The sequence below is a fragment of the Vulpes vulpes genome, chromosome 10 (assembly GCF_048418805.1).
Source record: "Vulpes vulpes isolate BD-2025 chromosome 10, VulVul3, whole genome shotgun sequence".
Classification (NCBI taxonomy): domain Eukaryota; kingdom Metazoa; phylum Chordata; class Mammalia; order Carnivora; family Canidae; genus Vulpes; species Vulpes vulpes.
The window spans coordinates 97,249,336-97,256,130 of NC_132789.1; positions in this window are offsets into that span (position 1 = coordinate 97,249,336).

Genomic DNA, 6,795 nt, shown 5'->3' on the forward strand with positions numbered 1-6,795 from the left:
TCTCATAGTATGGAAAATTATTTGTTGTAGCACGTGCTTCAAATGAAAATGAAACCTAGCAGGATCACTCATACAGATAGCTCTGGAGGGAAAATGTAAGCAGCAGGAACTTCTAAGTACACTTTCTACTGGACTGCGGTAGAGAAAATAAAACATACGTGCAGGTTACTTAGGTGGTCTACACTGATTTGTGAAAATAACATTTTTTGCAATGTGAGAGTGAATTATTATTTAGAGGTTAGAAACATAGGCGTTTCACTTACACCTTCCCTGAACTGTTGAATTTTGTTAAAATGGAATTATATAAAAGAAAGGCACACATGCTGACTTCATCTTTTTTTCTTCCATTGTTTGAATTTGTTCAGTTTAGTAGGCTGACTATGGAGCAAGGGAGGAAGATTCTTGGTGCTCTACTTTCTTAAATTATTGCTTTGAAAATTATGACAGATGTTTTTATTGCCTATCATACTTTTCCCATAGTTTAGAGGGTTCTTATTTAGGGGAGGTGGGGACAGGCAGTAACATATTCAGGAAAGTAAAGAGGAGGTGCTTCTCAGATGAGTAAGTTCTGGGACTGTATCATACAGCACAGTGTTTCCTATTGAAAGTTGCTGAGAGAGTAGATTTTAAAAGTTCACAGCACACAGAAAAATATAACTAGGTGCAGTGAAAGATACGTTAACTAATCTTATTGTGCTAATAACTTCACATTATATACACTTTATTAAATTATTACATAGTATGCCTTAAACTTACAAATTTTATTTGTCAATTATACTTCAATAAAGCTGAGGGGGGGGAAAGTACTTCTCTGGTAAGCCTATCATCTCTGTCTCTTTGTTTTCACTGATTTCTGTTCTGCTGTTTGAAATAACTAATTTACTGTTATTATTATTAAATGGTGGACATTTTACAGTGCTAGATTTTACTTTGTTAAAGCCTTTAGAATGTTGGACTCTATCAGGCAGCTTGGTGATCTTAAGAATTTTAAGTGTAGGGGATCCCTGGGTGGCGCAGCGGTTTGGCGCCTGCCTTTGGCCCAGGGCGCGATCCTGGAGACCCGGGATCGAACCCCATGTCGGGCTCCCGGTGCATGGAGCCTGCTTCTTCCTCTGCCTGTGTCTCTGCCTCTCTCTCTCTCTCTCTGTGTGACTATCATAAAAAATAATAATAATAATAAAATCTTTAAAAAAAAGAATTTTAAGTGTATTAAGGCAGATAGATATAAAGTATGCTTCACTCTGGTGTTAGTTTAGCTCACACACAAGTGTAGCCTCTCTGAGGTTTCTCCGCCGAATGCCCTGAGTGTCATCACGGACTCTCCACTGCGGCTGGTCAAGACTCAGATGTGTCTCAGCACAATGTGAGCTCTGGGAGCGGTTTGATTTATTGCTCCCAAGTTGTCACTTGCCTGTCCTTGCAGAAGTCTACCTTGCACAAGGATACATCTTTGAAGATTCTAGAGGTCTTGGGTTGACATTGTCCTTCTTGTAAGCAATCTCATTCCAAAATTCTAGCCAATCGGCCCTCCGGAGTTCCAGTCTCCCTTCCCTTGCCTCTACAGAACTGCCTCGCTCTGTGTGAGACACCCTTCCCTGTAATGCTGTCTGGAACGTGCCTCCAGGAAGGTGATATGGCTCACCTCAGTTATGTCTTTTCAGGGATGACAGTCTTGTGTTGTCTGTTTTCCAGTCTATGGAAACTTGCATAGTTTGTCTAGTTTTCTAGTTGTCTATGGCTAGAGGGTCTCATTCCAGTTACTCTATCAGAGCCTCAACTGGTATTTGAACATATTTTGAATGTAAGTACCTTATAAGGAACAGATATTCTCTGGGTAACAACAGTCCAAGCTACACCGTTTCCTATTGTCTTCCATATAGTGACATTACCACTCTGACCCCAGAAGACTTTGGAGTTTGGGATTCCTATCTGTACTAATTATTGCTAACCTTTTCAGTGTCATTTAAAAAATATGTCCCCCAAAGCTCAGTCTAATAAAATCTTCATTTTTAAGAACTTTGAAAAAAAATCCCTATGTTATGGTCAGCTGAATTTTCCAGAGAGATTTAGAATTGCTCTGCTAAACACACACACACAAAGTTTGCATTTGAATAGCTGTGAAAGTCTAAAATACATCAAATATATCTACCTTTCTTCTTATAAAGGGTCCATGAAACATTAACCTTTTCTTTGGTGACTAATGGCCATCATTATAAACACTGGTTATTATATTTTATTGAAATTCAATCAAAGAAATCATAATAGCTATTGAGAATGATGCTTGAAGATTATTTCAGTATCTTGTTTAGAATAAGTGTTCAATTTTTTTACTGTATTGTAGAATATTTTCCAGGTTGTATTGCTATGTTAACAAAACAACCACACAAAAAAGGAAGTAGCAGTAGCTCAAGATTTAAGTTTGTTTCTTCTCCACATAAATATTCAGAAGATGGTGGAAGGTCCAGTCTTGCCAGGTAGCTCTGTTCAATGTTTTTTTTTTTTAAAGATTTATTTGTTTATTTATGATAGACATAGAGAGAGAGAGAGAGGCAGAGACACAGGAGGAGGAGCCTGACGTGGGACTCGATCCCGGGACTCCAGGATCGCCCCCTGGGCCAAAGGCAGGTGCCAAACTGCTGAGGCACCCAGGGATCCCCATGTTCAATAGGTTTTAAAGAGTCCCACGTTCTTTGTTTTTGTCTTATCCAGTCATTCTTTCAGGTAATGCCTCATCTGCAAAGTTGAAGGTGGAAACTGTCCTGTCCACTTCCTCCTCCCATAGGAAAGAACAACAAAAAAAGAAAGAAGGAAGGCAATCAATTTCTTTTCTAGGAGGTGTCCCAGAAATTATTAATTTTACTTCTCATATTCCATTGGTGAAAACTTACCTGCTAGACATACCCAACAGTACGGGATATTGGGAAACGCAGCTTCATAGCCATTGCTCTGTCAAAACTTAGGGTAAGAGGTTAAAATACTAAGACAAAAGGAAGAACCAGTACTGGTAGACAATTCACAAGGTCTACCACATATTAATATGTAACTTTGGCTGCGCTGCGTACATAATCTTATAACGCTGTTGATTTACATGTGTCTTCAAGCTCAAAACAGTTAATCTTTGAAACAATATTTTTTTTAAAGATTTTATTTATTTATTTATGACAGAGAGAGAGAGAGAGAGAGAGAGGCAGAGACACAGGCAGAGAGAGAAGCAGGCTCCATGCAGGGAGCCTGATGTGGGACTTGATCCTGGGTCTCCAGGATCACGCCCTGGGCTGCAGGCGGTGCTAAACCACTGAGCCACCGGGGCTTCCCTGAAACAGTATGTTTTATGCTTAAGAACCAAAGCAGTTTTTTTTTTTTTTTTGCTATCTAAGATTTATTCATTTCTTACTGCATACTTGATAGATAACAAGCTTATGCAGTGCTCTATAGATGATCCAAAGATGTTCCAGTCTCCAGATACTGGACTTAAATCTAACAGACAAGACAGACGGCACACACGTAATTATAGTAAGTGCTTATGGGTGCCAAGTGTAAGACCAGGGCCAAGGAATACTCTCAGCTATCCACCAGGAAAGGCACCATGGAAGAGGAAATTTTTTGACGTATACTTCGTAGAATGAGTAGAATCTTGGTTAGTGTAGATAAGAGAGGAAATGAACAAAGTTATGAGAGCAGAAAAGAGAATTACTAATCCCACAGGAAGAAAAGATTTATGCTGAGAAACGGTGAGGGGGAGAAACAAGAAGGCTGCTTTTGAAAAGACCTTGAAACAAAGCCAAGAGAATAGTTTCTTAGTCTTCCTCTGTTCTCTTGCTCTTGGGTTAAGGGTTTTCTATTATAATAGAAAGATTTTCATCATCTGAATGTCTTGATCATGGGAGTGCTTTAGAAAATTGCTTCGGTAGTGTCAGGAAAGATGGAGCTGGGAAAAAAATTGTAGGGAAGGTACAGCTATTGCAATAGTGCACAAGTCAGTTAATAGAGGACTTAGGTAGGGAGTTCTTTGTATTGGTAGCTCCAGAAAAAATATACGTGGTATATTAAGATTCAATTTAGATTTAGAAGATTAAATTTAATGCAAGCAAGTAGAATTAGAGAACAGAAGTGGAGGAAGCAGTGGATCTGCTTTGGTGAGTGTTTGATGGGTCTACTCTAACAGAATGGCTTAAACAAGAAATTTACTGTCTCAGAGCTCGGAAACTAGAAGTCCAAAATCAACGTGTGACTAGGGTTAATTCCTCTGAGAACTGGGAGGCAAGGATCTACTCCAGGTTTCTCTCCTTGGCTTGTAGATGAGGGTCTTCTCCCTGTGGCTTTTCACATCCTATTCCTTCTACACATGTCTGGGTCCGAATTCCTCCTTTCTCTAAAGACAGATACTAGTTATATTGGGTTAGGGCCCACCTAAATTATTTTGTTTTAACTTGAACACTTCTGGACAATCTTCAAATAAGATCACACTCTGAGGTAGGAGTTAGCACTCCTACATATCTTTTTTGGGGGTGGTGGTGCAGAATTCTATCCATAACACTTGTATTGTAGCAGCATAATTCCAATATCCTCATGCCATCCTCTGTATGTGTGTGTCATGTGCGAATTAATCTTCTTCTCAGGGATGAGTTATTTTGAATTAGAGGCCCACCCTTCTTCACTAGTGATCTCATCTTACCAAATACACCTGTGTTGGCCCTAAGTCCCAATAAGGTCATATTCTGAGGTAGTAGAGGTTAGGATCTGCACACTTGAAGCCCAGGGTTGATTACTAGCCCTTTTATTTTGTTTGCGTTAACACATCTCTAATGACACCACAATCTTTGATCACCTTGATCCTTAAATTCAACTTTTCTCATTTTTTAATTGGAAAAAAGTTATAAAATACATTATTTTCAAAATTCAAACACAGTAGAATAAACAATTTTATTTTCTGAGTAACGTCAACTTCAATCTTAATCTCATAAACGATGAACAGTTTGTTGTGTATCCTTCCAGATATTTTCTAAACATGAATAACAATATACAACATTTTACTGCATAGGTACATATAGATTTCAATCATTAATTAAAACAGCAGCAAATAATTGTTTGTTAAATATTTACTGTAGCAAGTTCAAGGATAAGAACAGGAGATGATAGCACAGTAAGTGCTTTTTTTTGCAGGAGCTTTGACAGATTTGCATGGGGAGGGGAGTCCTTCAGTTCATGACTTCTTCCAAAGGCAATGGTGAAGGTCACCACCTGGAGTGGGGAGAGGTGGATTAGGGAAAGGGTTTGGAGAAGGGGCTGTGTGTCTAGGTGATATCAATCACGAGCTGGTGGGGAGACTCTAAGTCCAAGAATTCTGAAGGGATTTACAGCCTCAGGATTTATCTTACTTATGACTAACAGATTTCTGGTGATGGTTGGGTATGCAAAACAAGGAGGCTCGAAATAGCTAAAAATCTCCCTTTTTGAACTATAATTCAAACAATTGGATGCATAATAATTTGAATTTGGTACCACTAGGCTTTTGAGTTACCAGGTCCCAGACTGCTGTGAAGGTGAAAACAAAAAAGATCCATATACAGGGTCCATCTTTAAACCATTTACATAACAACTAACTCCCTATTGAAAGACATTTTATAATTTCTCGCCAACACTGTCACAAACAGGTCAAGAGAAAAATTATAGCACGTATAACAAAAGGCTAATTTTACTAATATAATCAGCACTTCTAAAAATAAGTAGGATGAAATGATAAAGTAGCACAGTCTACTCCAAAATCAACCCCGAAAAAAATGATAGAAACAGGAAAGAATTGGCAGTTGAAGTAGAATCACAGCTGAGAAATCCCAAGGAGGATGGGAGGAGGATGGGGACTAGCAAATGATGGGGCGGGAGGCAGGCAGAGAACATAGCAGTCGCCTGGTAGGAGGACATCCGTGGCAGGTGGGGGAGGATCTGGAGAGGGTGTAATTGTAGCTCCTGTCTCTCCTACTTCACCTTAGTCATGTGGAACATCACTGGCCTCCCGGCATCATGAGGCACTAGCAGAGAAGACGGAGCCCAGCTAAAATAAGGAGCCGATGAGAACAGGCGCAGGAATGTCGGGTCGATGCCCTCGGACCTTGGTGCCTCCTGCTCTCCTGTCAGCAAAAGTTCTGCTGTCCCTGGAGCTCTCTTCTGTGGAACCAAACTCAATTTTCCAAGGACATAGTTGAGAGTTTAATTTTCAGCACTTCCCCAGTACACATAAAAGGAGAGGAGAGCTGATTCGATCGGTGAAATGTGGTATCACAGGTTCAAGGAAAAGCCATACCTGAGCAGTACAACTGCTTGAAAAGAATGTTGAAAAAAATAATTAACCAACACATGCTGGATAAAGCACACTTTTTGGAACCAATAATCTTAAATGAGCACAATATATATTGAAAAGAGTTGAGGAAGGATATGGTAACAAAAGGATAAGAAATTACTTTAAAAACAAATGATATAGGGACCCCTGGTTGGCTCAGCTGTTGAAGATCTGCCTTCGGCTCAAGGCATGATCCCCGGGTCCCCGGGATCGAGTCCCACGTCAGGCTCCCTGCATGGAGCCTGCATCTCCTTCTGCCTATGTCTCTGCCTCTCTCTCTGTGTCGCTCATGAATACGTTAAAAGATCTTTAAAAAAAGAAAAAACAAATGATATATGATATATATATGTCAAATATATATGCCATGTGAAAAATAAGAGTTGAAATGAAGAGGACAATAGATGGAATATATAGCAGGATGATTATAGCAAAGAACAAAGACATAAACTGAAAGATCA